The sequence below is a fragment of the Dioscorea cayenensis genome, chromosome 9, assembly GCF_009730915.1.
Source record: "Dioscorea cayenensis subsp. rotundata cultivar TDr96_F1 chromosome 9, TDr96_F1_v2_PseudoChromosome.rev07_lg8_w22 25.fasta, whole genome shotgun sequence".
NCBI classification, from domain to species: Eukaryota; Viridiplantae; Streptophyta; class Magnoliopsida; order Dioscoreales; family Dioscoreaceae; genus Dioscorea; species Dioscorea cayenensis.
In genome coordinates, this window is record NC_052479.1 from 16,531,411 (window position 1) to 16,547,977 (window position 16,567).

The 16,567-nt window shown below is 41.0% G+C and overlaps 1 non-coding gene across 1 annotated transcript; it reads left to right on the forward strand.

Moving 5' to 3' along the window:
* The first annotated feature begins 1,420 nt into the window (after positions 1–1,420).
* On the forward strand, positions 1,421–1,527 carry LOC120269636. Its single transcript, XR_005539281.1, has one exon. It is a non-coding gene; the product is annotated as a small nucleolar RNA R71 (small nucleolar RNA).
* The last annotated feature ends 15,040 nt before the right edge of the window (positions 1,528–16,567 follow it).

Here is a 16,567-nt window from a genome sequence, read left to right on the forward strand (position 1 = left end):
TCAAGTATCAATGGGACATTGACATCCTCATCAACATCCAACACTACGAAGTCTACAGGAAATATGTACTTGTCAACCTTCACAAGTACGTCTTCAATGATGCACCTCGGATATTTAACTGTCCGATCCACCAATTGTAATGTCATTCGAGTGGGCCTGGGCTCTCCCAAGCCTAGCTTTTGGAAGAATGTATAAGGCATGACATTTATGCTCGCCCCTGAGTCCGCCAATGCCTTCTTTTCACCCAGATTTCTGATGTTGCACAGGATGATGAAGCTTCTGGGTCCTTCTTCTTGTTCGACATATTCTTTTAAAACACCAGCAAACATGAAGCATCTAAGATCACAAATCACTTTTCTCCAACTTCCTCTTGTTGGTCAAGAGGTCCTTCAAAAACTTTACATACCGAGGTATTTGAGACAATGCCTCCATAAATGAGATGTTGGTGTATAACTACTTGAATAACCCACAAACTTCTTCTATTGCTCATCAATTTGGTTGTTCTTCAACCTTGAAGGTAAGGGATTCTTGGCTTGTAAAGTGGGGATACCACCTACTTTCCCTTAGTTTTCTCCTCAACCACCACGATTTCAGGTGCATCAAAATCGGTCTTCTCACCTGGAAGCCTACCATCAACCTCATGACCACTTCTCAAAGTGATCGCCTTCACATGTTCTTTCGGATTGGTTTCGGTGTTACTAGGCAACCTTCCTTAAGGTCTCTCCGATAATGACTTCACAATTTGCCCCACTTGATTCTCTAAATTGTGTAATGAAGCGGTGTGGTTGTGAAGTGTAATTTTGGCCGACTGAAACCTTGTATCTAATGATTGGATGAACTTGGTCAAAGCCTTCTCTAGGTCAGTCATCCGGGTCTCCAAGCCTGAAATTCGATTTTCCATGTTTGGGCTTGTTGTTGTTGTTGGAAACCCAGTGGTGTCATGGCTTTTTGTTGCCCTCGATTATTCCAAGAAAGATTCGGGTAGCTACTCTAACCCAGATTATAGGTATTGCTATATGTATTACCTTGGCTTCTCATTGCATTACCCACAAAATCCACTTGTTAAACCAAGGATGTACCACCAATAGAAATCAGGCAATCGGATGAAGCATGTCCTCCCCCAAACCCATTATAACTATTTAAGGTAGCCACTCTAGGAGAAGTTAGAGTATCGAACTTCTTGGTTAACGACTCAACCTGGGCCGCCAATGAAGTAACTGCATCGATCTCATGAAGTACGGCTACCTTCTTTCTGTCCCCTGTGTTCCACTGATAACTGTTCATAGCCATTTCTTGATTGAGATGTCAGGCTTCTTCTGGGGGCTTGCTTCCTAAGGTACCTCGTGCTGCAGCATCAAGTAACTGTCTTGTGCTCGGGTTCAACCGATTATAAAAAGTCTGAATGATCATCCACTAAAGGAACCCATGTTGATGACATTTCCATAGGAGCTTCTTGAACCTATCCTGTGTCTCAAAAATAGACTCTAATTCCATTTGCACAAAGGAGGAAATTTCATTTCTGAGCTTAGCAGGTTTTCCCAGAGGGAAATATCTGACAAGAAAAGCTTCTACCATCTCCTCCCAAGTAGTAATCGATGCTCTAGGTAATGAATATAACCACTGCTTTGCTCTAGCCTTCAAGGAAAATGGGAAGGCCCTCAATTTGATAACATCATCCGTAACTCCATTAATCTTAATCATGTCACACACTTCTAAGAAGTTCTTGATGTGGTTGTTCGGATACTCATCAGCCAAACTATTAAATTGTGCTGACTGCTGTATCATCTTGATGAATGCTAGCTTTAATTCAAAGTTCTAAGCTGTAATCAGTGGCTGCACAATACTAGAGTGTGTGCCTAGAACTCCGCGTTTCGCATAATCTGATAATGTCTTTTGTTGTTCATTATGTTCTGCCATATTTTCTAACACTTCAACGTTTACCTGATCTTGATTTGACTATTCTTGCATATGTTCTTTTCCCCTTCTAGGAAGTGTTCGTTCAAGTTTAGGTTCTTCTTCAACCAATGTCGAAGGGTTCCCTCAGGTCATAACCTGGAAGAATAAGAAAATCTAAAATAGAATAAATGATGATAGCTAAAATAGCAAAGCACAAAGTGTTTCTAAAACGCCTATTCCCCGGCAACGGCGCTAAAAATTTGACAACGCAGTTTTGTGTGTCAACTGCAAGTGCATGGGTTTGTTGAAGTAATAATATTCTGGTGATTGGGTAGTCGTATCCATAAGGAATAGTGATAAGAAACACCAAGATTACTATTTAACTAAAATGAATACGAATTGATAATGGTGTGAACAAAGTCAATGAAAATGGAAATAAAGAAACAAGACGAAAGAGATACTCTATAAAAAAATAAGAGAAAAGGCAATTGATAGAAAGTGGGGCAACCGGACATTGCTCCCCTACAATAATTGCTTCAAGTCCAGTACTAATCATTATGTCTCCCAACTAATGCTTCATGAGTCATGGAAATCCTAAAATACACGGTCCCAAACCTAAGGTCAACTGTGACTAACTCTACACTATATCCCGCCAGAGAAATCACTCAGTCTCAACACCTCACATTGTGCAAAGTTGCATAAAGCTCTAGGGACTTCAAGTGATAAACCCTATTGCCTAATATAGATCTAACCCTTTGGAGACCTTTGGTCACAGCTAAGCCCCAGATACTAAGGATTACTTCAACGCTTCACTCTATTGCTTCTGCAACTAAGCCCCAGTGGAGTTCGTCTATTAGCACTTCACTCTATTGTGACTGCAAAGAATCCTTCGAACGTGGAGTTAGGATAAATCACACTAGAGGGGAAAGAGGATGTTCCACTACCTCTTGACTCATCCTCTCAATCCTCTCCAATCTAGCATTATTTAACCCTCATGGTGTGTCACTCATCCACAATGGTTACCACGATGGATTCTCAACCCTAGTGTCACTCTAAGAGAAAATCAATTCAACAAGCATTCAAGATTGGAACTCATTTAAAAACATCAATTAAAGAAATCATAATAAAAGGTCAATGAAATAATAACAACGTAGGGCTCACAAGTCCAAGTATCCTCTAGGGGTTTAGCTCTCCATGGAGCACAATATAATCAATAATGAAATCAAAAGTAAATACATGCAATCTATAACTAAAACCCCTTGGTGTTCGTGTCGATGGTCTTGTGGAATAGCCTTGTCTTCTTCAAGGGTTCACTTGTCAAGCCAAGGGCACACCTCACTAAATCGATGCTGATGAAAGCTTCCCCAATAACTCTCTTTCGAAGGAATGCGGTGTTGAAGGCCACAGAACCACTCCAAAAACCATGCCAAAGACTCTCTAAACCCTAGCCGCGGGCGCCTCCAAAGATGGGGAAAAAATGAATAAAGGATCGAAAGAAGGATCCCCAAAAATGGCTAAAATCGAGGTTTTAAATAGGTTGGAATTAGGCATACACACTAGTGTGTGGAATTTTCACACGCCTATGTGAATTTCTGGAAGTTCAGTTTTCTTCGACCTGTGAACAATAACTGCTATAGTACTTTTCTACAGTGAACTGTTGTCGTACTTCGCCAAAAATACTTCCGAATCCATACTTTTCATTGAGGCAACATAAATGGGTACACCTCTATGTTATAGATTACGTTGCATCTGCAAATAAAAGCACATTTGACGACAATCTTGCTAGCTTTGCACAAGTCAGAACACATGAGTGTGACTGCCTTTGTGCCCTCCAATTTTCATAATTCCTTGAACATAATGGAGATCTACACACACTGATAAGTGCTTGAGTAGACATATTTTTATATATGTTTTACATGCATTGAGCATCATTTTTACCATGGTTTATATCTCATATTGTGTATTTGGTGTTCTTTTATGCATATAGGTTGTGAATGCCTTGAAGAGTAAAAAGGAAGCAAAGATAGGGCTATAAAAGACACAATGTTGGGAGTTCTTGTTCAATTCAAGGACCAAGACACGAGAGGAGTTCATCAACGTGGAGATGTGTGCCAACTTCCAAGAAGATTCAAGTCAATTCACTAGTTGAAAGGGCACAAAGGCAGCCACATCTTCATTTTCCTTCTCTTTGTGGAGATTGCAAGACCTCTCAAAGATACGTCGATAAAGAAAAGTTTTATAGCCTACCACATGGACGTGTGCCCGAACATGTGGCCTCAAGAGAAGAGTGTTTGGACCGCATTTTGTGAAAAGTACTAGTAGCAAAATTACCGTTCATGCGCCCGCGTGGAAATTCCTGCAGCCCACGCGGGCGTGTGGAAAATACACATGGGCGCGTGGGGGCACGTGATAGATGCGGTCTAAGGCCTATAAATAGCCATTTTGCCTATTCTTTCTTATCTTTTGTGCGGCTCTTGAGGGGTGAGATGGCTAGGGTTTGGAGATGAGGTATTTGCGGCTTTGGAGGCGCTTCGTCACCAACTTTGATCGATTCCTCCTCCGTCATAGCATCAAGGAAACCACCGGTGAACCTAGCTTCGGAGTGGGTCCTTCAAGACATCGAAGCTCTCCATTAAGGCCATTAGTTCATATATAAGGGGGTTTATTTCTATGGTTTTAATATACTTTCATTCATTGATGGTGTGTTTTTTATGTTGCTCCATGGAGAGCTAAAACCTTAGAGGGTATTTGGGCTTGTGAACCCTAGGATTCTCATCTTTTGTGGATTTGCTTAGTGTTTCTATTTAATCCGAGTTTGATTAAGTTTTAATCTTGATTGTCTAATGCTTGCTTAGCTTATTGATCTTTTGTTTATTTTGTTTGCATGATTTGTTACCTTGGTGAGAGAGAGGTCTCCATTAGGGTTAGAATCTCAAGATTGAAGAGGGTTGAGAGGGTGAGTCATGAGATAGTGAGCATCCCCTTTCCCCTATGATTGGTGTATTCTATCTCCGTTCCCTAAGCTTTATGCAACCATTTTTGGTGTGAGGCGTGAGATTGAGAGATTTCTCCACCGGGACCTTGTAGGGGGTTAGGATCCTTCGCCGGGAATTAGGGTTGGATCAATCTTTAGGAATTGGATACACCTCTTAGATTCCCTAGAGTGCTTTGCGGTCATATGTGATGTAAGGTGTTGAGATTGAGCGATTTCTCCACCGGGACCTTGTAGGGGACTAGTATCGGTGATCGGGAGGCCAGATCTGATTATATTTGGATTTCCATGACTTAACTTACTCATCATAGAAATACTTTGCTTATCTGGTACCTAATACCTGAATCTTAGGGGGAGCATTGCCCGAATACCCCACTTTTACTGATTGAGATCTCCATCCATTTCACCCTTGCATATTCGTCTCTGGTATTCTTTTCTTCGCACATTAGATCACCATACCTTTCTATTTATCATTAGGATAGAAAGCAGAGAAGAAGTTAGTACTAGTAGCCCTGTTCCCTGTGGATTCCACTATCCACTCTCCGGGGTAATTATTACTTCGACACCCGTGCACTTGCTATTCACACGCATATTCGGACGTGTCACACACTCACATATCTTTGACTACAACTTGTGTCTTCACGTTTGTTCACTCCAAGATTTAATCAACCAAGTGCACTTGCAATCTACTTTGGCTACTTTCTTCTATATTTTTTTTACAACCCTACATGCACAAAAGAACACTAATACACTTATATTAGTAATAAAATCTTTCAAAATTAATGCTCATCGTAAGAAAAGAATACTTCATATTACTAATACACAAGCACTTATAAAACTCAGTGAGGAAGCACAATATTAGTCCAACACTTATCATATGATCCTAGGAGGAACATTGTTTGGGTACCTCATTATCTCGACTGATTTATGTTCATCTCTTTTATTTCTTGCTTACTTCTTCTTATTTACTTGTTTGCGAATTTGATCATCTCAACCCATTGCTTAGGCTAGATAATAAGGTTATAGTTATCACTAATATTCTTGATCCCTGTGGATTCAACTACCCGAACCATTGGGTAATTTATTACTATATGACCCATGCGCTTGGGGACACGCAATGGGTATTTTCAGCATGAGTGCCATTTGGTAAGTGCTTGAGTATAAGTATTATTAAGTATACTTTTTTTACATTACGTATCACTTTTATCACTTTTTATGGTTCATTTGTATGTATTTGTGTTCTTTTATGCATTTAGGGTTATGGAGACAAGTTTGGAAGAAAGGAAGCAAAAATAGATCATAAACGCTATTTTTGAGGAATGATTAATACCAAACAAGGATCAAGGCACAAGTTGTGATCATAGGCATATAGGTGTGTGCCAACCTCTAAAATTTGCAAGTGAATCTACAAATTGGAGAGGCACGAAGGCAGCCACATGCATATGCTCCAACTTGTGTAATATTGTCAAGAGCTTCGTCAATGTGTTTGAAAGTGAAGATGCGACATAATTTACATCATGGATGTGTGCCCAACCATATAACCTTAATGGAAGAAGAAGATTTCAGAAGTACTATAGCGGTTACTATCTAGAGCGCGAAAACATAAAGAGCCTGGAAATTCACACGCCCGTGTGGATTTTCCACAGGGGCATGTGAAAACCCGATTTTGACCTTTTTAAATACCTCTTCGAGATATTGTTTTGGGGATCCTTTTCCTTTCTTATGCAGAGAGCGCGGCTAAGATTTGGGGAGGTTTTTTTTTATTTTGACGCATTTCTATGGCATTCAACATCGATTTCCTTCAGAGGAGACTTATTGGTGGAGCTTTCGACGGCATTGCTTCGGAAAGGGTGCCCTTGGCTCAACGAAGGAGTGTTTGGAGAAGTACGAGAGGCTCTTCAAGACCATCACCACAGAAAGTAGGTGGTTCATCTTTATGGAGTTTTTGTATTCACTTTTGATTCTATATTTGATTTTGTATTGCTTCATGGAGAGCTAAACCCCTAGTGGGTACTTGGACTTGTAAACCCTGGGATGATTTTGTTTCATTAACTTCTATTATGTTTCCTTTAATTGATGTTTTAATTGAGTTTCAATCTTGTTTACTTATTGGTTTGATTTTCCCTTGGAGTGAGACTAGTGTTGAGAATTCATCTAGGTAACCTCTTGAATGAGTAGCACTTTATTAGGTTAGACTTAGCAAGATTGAAGAGGGTTGTACAAGCAATAGAGTGATGTGTTGAGAAATCTTTAGTGTTGGGGCTTAATTGTGATTAGGGATCTTTCGTCAAGACCAAAGGGTTTGATCTAAATTAGGGAATAGGGTTTATCACTTGGAATCCCTAGAACCTCAAGCAGTCCCACAAAGTGTGAGGTGTTGAGAGTACCCCTTAGGGTGACACTAGGGTTGAGAGTCAATATTGGTAATCTTTGTGGATGGGTAACACGCCACGAGGGTTAGATAAAGCTAGATTGGAGAGGGTTGAGAGGGCGAGTCGAGATGTAGTGAAGCGTCCCCTTTTCTCTCCAGTGTGATTTATCCTACCTCCATTTCCTAGAGTTCTTTACGGTTACAATAGAGTGAAGTGCTAAGGGATGAACTCCGTTGGATCTTAGTTACGTGAACAATAGAGTGTAGTGTTGAAGTGACTTTAGTATCTGTGGCTTAATTGTAACTAGGGGTCTTTCGCCTGGACCGAAGGCTTAGATCTACACATAGGAATAGGGTTTATCACTTGGAATCCCTAGAACTCCATGAAACTGTGTGCAATGTGAGATGTTGAGACTGAGCGATTTCTCCACAGGGATATAGTGTAGAGTTAGTCACGGTTGACCTTAGGTTTGGGACCATTTGCTTTAGGATTTCCATGGCTCATTGAGCATTAATTAGGAAGTATAATGGTAAGTCTTAGACTTCAAGCATAAGTCATAGAGGAGCATTATCCGAGTACCCCACTTCTATCGATTGCCTTATCTCTCACTTACTTGTGCCTCTCATTCTTGTTCCTTTTATTTCTATTTACATCACATCTTACCAACACAATCATTATTCTTCTTCACTTGGTTAAGTAGCAATTTAGGTATTTTTTATTCCTTACTCTCTATTGATACAATACCCCACTCACTTGGGATTTATTACTTCAACAAACTTGTGCACTTGCAGGTCACATGTAAGGTCCCTTATAAGAAAACTTGAGTGAAGCTTGTAGAAAACCACTAGATCTACTTCTCAAAGAGTTTAGGAGATTATTTAGAACATGAAATGATGATATCCGGCCATGGTTTGATGGATAGTGGAGGATGGAACTCGGTTTGGAGAAGAAGAATAGTGAAGAGAAAGATAAGGCGGCAAGTTGGCATGATAAACTCAACTTCATATGGCCTCAATGAAAGGGGTCATTGAAGCCGTATGGAGTAGTGCACTATCTCGGTTTAGGGCAAACGGCCTCAATGAGGCCCTCATTGAAGCCATATGCTCTACTTATTTCTCACTGGATGGGGTAGGCGCCCTCAATGTGGACCTCATTGAGGCGGTTTGCCCTAGGCCCTTCTCTCTGTATGGGGCAGACGGCCTCAATGAGGTCCTCATTGAGGCCGTATGCCGTAGAAATGGTATTTTAAGGCATCAAACACTTCTCCAAACACATGGGCATGGCTTCAAAGTGTTCCAAAACATCTCCAAAATGAAATAATGGTTCACAATTTTGATCTAATGCATGAAATGATAGCCAAAACAAGTATTTCTCATTGATGAAAACAAGTAAACAACCACTTAGACAATGATAATGATATACAAACCAATGAGAGCATGGACTTATTCAAATTAAAAACTCTAAAGAGAATACAAAAAGAATATTGACATGAAAACAAAGAACATGAAAACATGAAATTAAACCCCTGAATGCTTGGGTTGCCTCCCAAGAAGCGTTTGTTTAATGTCATGAGCCAGATGTACCTTGTTACTTACCTCACAGGGGTTTGAATAATTTGAATTGGCCCTCGGTCATCTTTGAATTGTTGTTGTTTCTCCCCGGTAAATTCAAGGACATCAATGAATGGATTTCACATTTTTCATGAGTAAAGGAAGGTGAAGATTGTATCTTCTTTTCTTGAGGTGTTGGATGAGAATGAGTGTAACCTTTCTTCTTCTTTTCACAGACCTCCCTCCAAATTTTTTTCAACATATACTATAAAAATACATGCTAGAAGTATCAAATACATGCTAATCGACTATTATTTGCTTTGTATGGCTTGGATCAATTTCTTTCCACTTATCATGCCTGTTTTGTGCTTAATCGACTATTATTTGCTTTATAGGGCATGAAAACGCCATGAAAGACACAAAGATACGATTTGGGCAGAAAAAGAGAAGAAAACCAAGTCGCAGTATTGTAGTGGATTACTGTAGCTGGAGTACTGTAGCATTGGCGTGGCAGTAAGATTACTGTAGAAATCACTGTAGTATCTAGATGATTTTTCGAATCAAGAATTGATCCAGGCCATACGGCCTCAATGATTCAGGGGATTGACCCCGGATGAACACTGTAGCAAGAGAAGAATGGGTTTTGCTTGCTTTCTATGGCCTCAATGCGGCCACCATTGACCCGCTCATTGACCCTGGGATTGACCCCCTCATTGTCCCAGTATGGCATGTTGTTGTGGAGTTTTTGGTCATTTTTTGAGGGACATACGGCCTCGATACTTGGGAGGGGGCTTATGAGGACTTAGTTAGAGGACTTCTTGGAAGAGCTTCTTTAGCAGTTAACAATTGGGGGGAGAAGGAGAAGAACTAAGACATCTTTGGGAGTCTTGGCTTGAAGCTTTGAAGTGATCAAGGGCTTGAACTTCAAGGGTAGAGCTTCACCATCAAGGGAGTAGGAGCATTCGACACTCACTTGGCTAGAGGAAGCATCATTCGTCCGTCATTTCTCTTCTTCATCATCATTTGGACTAGGGAGTGCCACTTATGCATTTGTTTCTTGTTTCTCTTGATCATGCTATACTTGTTTGTATGATGGCACAATAGACCCCTAAGGGCACCGGATATATGTGGACCTTGGTGTGTTCATCATGTATTTTGGATGCTATACTCTTATTTGAAATGCATTTGGTTGATTTATATTTGGCTCATTATTCTTCATGTCGAGAACAATTAAATCGAGAGATCCTTAGTTCTTTGTTGAGTTGTACATGTAGATGTGACCTACTCACATATACTAGATTCTTAATGAGATATAAGGGGTATTCTTGGATCCACATGCCGAGAAATTGGATGTCGGTAGCCCCTCCGATTCTTAAGGATAGACTTAGAGTAAGTGTGTTCTTATTACGGGATTTCACTACACTTAATGCGATCATAGGAATGTGATTACGGAGAGATCCTTATTGACATTTGTATGGGATTAGGGTTCAATCGCCGAGAAATTGTGATTGGACTAATCTTGAGATCTTTCGGTATAAATCACCCCTCCCATGCTATTACTGTGCATCCATATATCATGATGACCCCTAAAGGGGATCCTCATCCCAATGCCTCTATATCAAATTGTTGCTCTTGTGATCTCCTATGTTGCTTGTAGTTTTTATTCTTGCAAGTTGTTTGTATTATCTCACTTGTTAGAGTAGTAAATCATGCTTAATTTGTAATGTTTAATAATAGGTGATGGAGGAGTAATAGGAGCTCCTTAACCCTGTGGAATACGACCCCCTGTATCACTCACAGGGTATTACTTGGCGATTCGGTATACTTGTGGGCAACCCTAACATTGAAGAGACCACCTCGCTGCTCACATCTACCATTATTAAGGAAAGTATGTTAAAGAAGCAATGGTACGAGGTCACTTCTCCCAAGAAGGTAAGAGAAAACCTTCGTCCAAGGAGGTAACCCCTGAGTTAGTCAAATACATTCTGAAGTTCCCTATTTTCTCTGATCTCACACTTTTGTATTATTTCGGGGACATTGATTCTTGATAGAAGGAGTGTTTTTTACTTTGAACCTCCAGGACATGCGCATTTTAGGTACATCAAGCTCGTAATGTTAAACAAGTGCTTCTTGGGACGCAACCTGACAACGCCCCTTGCGTGTGACCCGCAAGTGCACGGGTTTGTTGAAGTAATAAATCCCTAGTGAGTGGGGTATAATATCCAAAGGGAGTAGAGAATAAAAAATACTAAAATTGCTACTTAACAAAGCAAAAATGAATAATGATTGGTTTGATAAAGTGTAATGTAAGCAAAAGCAAAAGAAACAAGAACAAGAGGCCCAAGTAAGTGAAAGGAAAGACAATCGATAGAAGTGGGGTACTCGAACAATGCTCCCCCTAGGACTAATGTTTCAAGTGCAAGACCTACTATTAGGCTTCCTAACTAATGCTTAATGAGTCGTGGAAATGCCAAAGTACACGGTCCCAAACCAAAGGTCAACCGTGACTAACTCTACACTATGTCCCGGCGGAGAAATCGCTCAGTCTCAACACCTCAAACTTTACAAAGTTGCATGGAGTTCTACGGATTCCAAGTGATAAACCCTATTCCTAAGTGTAAATCTAACCCTTTGGTCCAGGCGAAAGATCCCTAGTCACAATTAAGAACTAGATACTAAAGTCACATTAATGCTTCACTCTGTTACTCACACAACTACGCCCCAGCGGAGTTCATCCTTTACTTATTCACTCTATTGTAACTGCAAATAACTCTACAAATTGGAGATAGCATAAATCACACCGGAGGGGAAATGGGACGCTCTGCTACCTCTCGACTCACCCTCTCAACCCTCTCCAATCTATTTTTGTCTAACCCTCGTGGCGTTTCACCCATCCACAAAGGTTACCAAGATGAACTCTCAACCCTAGTGTCACTCTAAGGGAGAAATCATTCAACAAGCATTCAAGATTGAAACTCAATTAAAAACATCAATTAAGCAAGGTATAATAAAAGGTCCAAGAAACATTAACATCCTAGGATTTACAAAATCCAAGTACCCACTATGGAGTTTAGCTCTCCATGGAGCATCACAAGGTCCACTTACTTATATCCCGCAAGTGCACGGGTTTGTCGAAGTAATAATCCCGGGTGAGCGGGGTCGAATCCACAGGGAGTAGGGAGTAAAGACACTTAATTCAATTCTTAGCTATGTGAAGTATAAAAAATGATAAGTGTGGTAATTATTCAATTCTCAGAAATTAAAAGCAACAAGTAAGAGAGCAAAAGTAAGGAGGAGGCAAGGCAATCGATAAAGATTGGGTACTCGGATGATGTTTCACCTAGGATAATCGCTCCAAGTGCATGAACTCTCTATTATGCTTCCTAATTGATGAAATGGTGAGTCGTGGAAATCCTTACATACATAGTCCCAAATCTAAGGTCAACTATACCTAACTCTATACATGTCCCGGAGGAGAAATCGAACAATCTCAACACCTCGCACTCGCATAAAGTTGCAATGAGATCTAGGGATTCCAAGTGATAAATCTCTTCCTAGATTTAGACCTAACCCTATTGTCCAGGCGGAAGGTCCCTAGCCACAATTAAGCCCTAGATACTAAGATCACCTCAACACTTCACTCTATTGCACGCGCAACTAGGCCCCAGCAGAGGTTTATCCCTTAGACCATTAACTCTATTATGGCCGCAAAGAACACGAGGAACGGAGGTAGAATCTATCACGTCGGAGGGGAAAGGGGACGCTCCTGTACCTCTCGACTCACCCTCTCAACCCTCTCCAACCTAGCTTTCTCTAACGCTCGTGGTGTGTCACTCACTCACAAGATTACCAACAAGAACTCTCAACCCTAGTGTCACTCTAGGGGAAATGTTCATACAATCAAGCATTCAAGGTTGGAACTCACAATAAACATCAATTTATTGAAAGCATAATAAAGAAGTTCAATGAAATGAATACATCCTATTGTTCACAATCACCCAAATACCCACTAGGGGTTTAGCTCTCCATGGAGCTAAGTACAATGAAAGAAATAGAATGTAAAAGTAATGAATCCATAAAGAAACCCCTCGATAGTCGTGTCGAGTGGTCTTGTGGAAAGTCCTCTACTCGTTGTCCAAGGATTCCTTCAGTCCGGTATAGGATACGCCTCGATCGAAGCTCCCCTACCAACCTTCTTCCTAATGGAATCACGATGTTAGAGCCATAGAACCTCTCCAAAACCTTGGCCAATACCCCTCGAAACTCTAGTCGAAGCCCTCTCGCAAGTTGGGGAAAAGATGGAGAAAAGAATACCAAAATCGGGGCTGAACCGGCTTTAAATAGGGTTGGAATCGGGCAACTCCACTGGCGTGGACAGTACACGCACCCGTGCGGAATTTCCAGACAGGCGTGGATAATTTCCACACTCCCGTGTGGATTCTCTATTTCTCTGATTTCTCGGCCGGCTGTGAACAGTGCTGCTACAGTAACTGCTGCAGTATTGTTATAGTATTCTTCTACGGTCTTTGACCTGAATAACTTCCCAATTCCATACTTTCATCGATGTAACGCAAACGGGCACACGTTCACGTCGTGAATCACTTGCTTCTTCAATGATATATATGTTGGTGGGGTTCTTGTTCTTGTATGCATAAGACGGAATGCTCGAGTGTGACTGCCTTTTGTGCCCCTCCAAATGGATGTACTTACTCAAAAGTAAAAACAAGTAATTCATAGGAAAACCCCCTCGGTAATTGTGTTGATAGTCTTGTGGTGTAGCTTCTTCTTCTCCAAAGGTTCCCTTGTCCGACCTAGGGCACACCTCGCCGGATCGGTGCCGACAAAAGCATCCCCAACAACCTTCTTCCAAGAGAAGCGTGGTGTCTAATCCGTAGGACCACTCTAAAGACTTTCCAAAAGCCTTCTAAAACCCTAGGCACCAGCCTCTCCAAAGATGGAGAAAAGTTGGAGGAAAGGGTGAAAGATCTTTCCAAAAATCGGGCTGAATCGCGGCTTAAATAGCGCTGGAATCGGCCATCCACACGCCCCTGTGGGTTCTCCACACGGGCCTATGGAATTTCCGCAAGGGTATAGGGAATTTCCACACGGCCGTGTGGATTCTCTCGCAAAACCCGATTTTTCGGGTCAGCGAATAGAGAATCTACTATAGTATATTGCTGCAGTACTCCTACAAAACACTTCCAATTCTACACTTTTCATCAACGCAACATAAATGAGCACACATTTATGCCGTAAATCACAACTCTTCTTCAATCAAAGGCCTCATTGTTAAAGATCTTGCTATGAATGCACAAGTCGGGATCATGAAATGTGATTGCCTTTCAGTGCCCCTCCAAGTCATTGTAATGACTTGAATACATGGAGGTTGGCACACATTCATATATCTTAGAGCCCCACTTGTGTCTTCACATTTCTTAATACTTAGCTTCACAACACTATATGCGCAAAAGAACACAAATACACATGTATTAGCGCTTTAAACTCGATTAAAAGTAATGCTCATCGTAAGGAAAGAATACTTCTCATTCTTAACACACAAGCACTCATCACTCCCCAACATTTAAGATTTTGGTTGTCCTCAAGCAAAAATAAAACATTGAATCATAGAATAAGGAAAAATTGAAAGTGCTTGGCCTTAGGTTCACGAAATCACGCAAGGAGAGCATTATACAAGAAAGGGAACTTTCAACACTAAATACGAAAAAAATCAATGCTCTAGCTAAAAAAACTTGAATAAAAAAAGGACAACAAACCCCGACACCGTGTAAGTGTGTGTAAACTCACTCAAGTAAACATAAAGTATACTCCTCAAAGTTCTAAGTACAAGGGACTTATTTATCTACAAGCATAACAAAACAAACAGAGGGTAGTAGCTTCATACATCCTATAAGGTGGCCCTTTCCGAAGTGGCCGCTAAGGTGGCTTTCACACTTTCAAGGTGGTAGCTCTTTCTACCGGGGTGGTAGCTTTCACATAACCCATGAGATAGCTCTTTCTCTCACTAGGGCATAACTAGTATCTGACTTATGAGAGTAACTTCATATTTCATAGGTGGTAGCTCTTTCCACCTCCAATGCAGAACTAAACAATCTATTTTTTTTTCTTTCTTTTTGTTTTCCATTCTTTTTAGCAAAATGGAACAAGAAACAAAACTAATAAGTCCCTTAAACATCAAACTTGAGTTTCCAAGAGTTTCATAAGTGAGTGGTGCACAAATATTAATTGGGCAAAAATTCTTAGAAATTCAAGTAAAAACTAGAGCCAGAGAACATTCAATGTTAAAACTTCTCCTAAACTCAAGAATACAAACATTGCAACTAAGGTGAACTGCCATTGGCTACGTGAGCATGTATATCAATCAAAACTTGTGTAAAAGACATGCGCAAAGTGAACTTCCCCCCACACTTAAGATGTACATTGCCCACAATATACATAAGCAAAGCACAATAGAAAGTATAGCAATCAAGCAAATATGTGGGATTGGGGCAATTGAAATAATGCTCCCCTGACTCCTAGTATTGCGTTTTATGGAGCTAAATCCTTGGGAGTGAAGTTCCAATGGGTGGTGAAACAAATTCTCATATTGACAAGATCATCTGCACGCATACACAAGGGGATTCAGTGAAGGTCAATAAAAAAATAACTCGAGTATATAAAAGATAGAGCAATAAATACAACTTGAGACAAAAATAAAAGATAAACTCAGAAGGAAGATCCTTTCTGAGTATACAAGTCCAAAAGATAATACTGAAACTAAAAGATGAAAAATATAAAAACAAAGTAAAGCAAAGACACATCAAACGTCGGTGTCCTCGGCTCTGCTGCTGCTGCTGGTGGAAATAGATCAAATGGTGCCTGTGGATCTGGTGATGCTGATGCTGGAGGTACCGGAGGGGTACTCGGTCTCACGATGAAGAGTGAAGACACATCACGCTCGAGTAAATGCTGTAAAATATCAAAATGTGCCATAACCTCCATGTGCTTCACTGTGTGTGTAGCGCGAACCTCAGCCAAGTCTACATGTAGCACCCCTACAGCACTCTCGAGCCTCTTAAATTGATCATGGGCTCGAGGTGAAGAAAATACCGAGGCGGGTGGGGGGCTCCTATCTCTGTAGGGAAGGGCCTTTGCACGTGTCTGCTCTGTCTGTGGCTCCAACACTGGCTGTGAACCATCTAAGGTGTCACCCTCGACCTCGGCTGCCTCAAAAGGAGGCATGATCATAATATACACTCATAGTCTGCATCTCCAGACCATCCCCATCAATCTCATTATATATATGCCAAGTGGTGTCGGTATAACGGCCTTCTCGGCCTCCCTGATAGCATTTAATAATCCCATCCCCATGATAAGTCTGGTGATGTTGGGGCTTGAGAAAAAAACACCAACTCTCGCATACTAGCCTTGATGATGAAGATAATCGACGATGATATGTCCTAGATGAATTGGCACTATTTGGACCATCGAGGATTAGTATAATAGATCCTGCCGACTCAACTCACTTGTGCTCTCACCTGGGCCATTCACTGATCTACTAAGTAATGCGTGTATATATCTATAGCTCGTCTGGGTTAGGCATGTGGCCTTAGACACTCCTGGCCCGTACTGACGCTGTCCACACAATATCCTGTACGTGTTCTGAGGAGTTAAGCTGCGAGGATAATCAGTCAGTGGGCGCCTGTACTCCTCTGTGTCAGTAAAATCCCATCATGATCAAAAACTATGTAACACTCATA